Source organism: Myotis davidii, unplaced genomic scaffold (assembly GCF_000327345.1).
Source record: "Myotis davidii unplaced genomic scaffold, ASM32734v1 scaffold865, whole genome shotgun sequence".
Lineage (NCBI taxonomy): Eukaryota > Metazoa > Chordata > Mammalia > Chiroptera > Vespertilionidae > Myotis > Myotis davidii.
Window position 1 is genome coordinate 255,371 of NW_006296406.1, and position 1,418 is coordinate 256,788.

General features: G+C 37.8%; 1 protein-coding gene across 10 annotated transcripts in view; it reads right to left on the reverse strand.

The window, feature by feature from the left end:
• CADPS2 (Ca2+ dependent secretion activator 2) overlaps positions 1 to 1,418 on the reverse strand; it is a 313,909-nt gene that overhangs the window by 102,266 nt on the left and 210,225 nt on the right. The gene's annotated exons all lie outside the window — the stretch shown is intronic.

Below are 1,418 nucleotides of genomic sequence, written 5' to 3' on the forward strand. Positions count from 1 at the left end.
ATCACAGTGAACGCCACAACATCAGCCCAGCATCACGTGTCTCACTCGTTCACTTCAAGATTTGACATACGAGTAATTTGAGTTACAAGCTCCGTCACGGAACGAATTAAACTCGTAAGTCAAGGCCCCACTGTATAGCAAAATGTTACTATAAAGACGACAATACTTAAGGGTTCTAACTATCCTATTAGTCTTCTATTGGGGAAGAAATAATGATAGAACATGAAAACACCCATTTCCTGCTTCATTATTTCTCTCTCTTTCCATAAGTCTTGGCACTAAGGATCTTATAATCTCAAATGTATTCAGTGATTCTAGCACTGGGGATCCTGACAACATATTTTGTTACTATAAAGACGACAATACTTAAGGGTTCTAACTATCCTATTAGTCTTCTATTGGGGAAGAAATAATGATAGAACATGAAAACACCCATTTCCTGCTTCATTATTTCTCTCTCTTTCCATAAGTCTTGGCACTAAGGATCTTATAATCTCAAATGTATTCAGTGATTCTAGCACTGGGGATCCTGACAACATATTTTAATTTTGTTAGGCAAAGTTTCCTTTTGAAAACAACCAACTCCATCATTTGAAATCTTCCTCTCCATCGACTTCGTTCATTCATCATACGCTCATAGTAGTAATCTTTGAAGCAGACACATATTTGCATTGCATTTTGAATTGAACATTAGACTCTTTATAGTCAGAAAAATTCTTCTACGTATAGTAAAAAAATGCACAAGCATTAGCATGCGCTATTATTTTATGTGATTATTACTGAAATTTGAATTTCAGATTAATTTTGTACCATAGGCAGAATCATACACTTTACCACTAGGCCTTACCATGGTAACAACCTTTTAAATAATGGAAATAAGTAGCTGTTAAAGTTAGAATGAGGTGAGTCCAGGGTTGAAACCAGGCAATATTTCTTACTAAGTATCAAGAATTCACATGTAGATTATATTTTATTTTGCTAAGATGTCAGTAAGTGCAGAGACATGAAAATGAAGATAAGGCTTTTACCACTCCTCCCTCACTTCAGCACGAGACATGATTAGTGACTACAACTGCAATAAAGATCACTGTCCATCCTGCCCCCTGTCAGTGCAGGGCATGGGGCATTGCTGCTACCACTGATTCTTCCCTGCTCGGGGTGGGGAGGGGAGGAGGAAGCTCTGCCATGGCAACCAGCTCACAGAGAGGCTGGTACCCAGGATGGGGTGTGGTTCCCAAAGTAAAGCTATCTTTTAGTGTTTTACCTTATCCATGTACCTTAATGAACAGGATGAGACCTATCTTTTGAAAAGCTTGGGTTGCATGCAGCTCTTAATATTATAAAAATTCTCATTAAACAGATAATTCCTACGAGAATATTTCTTTCACACAATGCACAGTAATCAAGGATAAGACAGG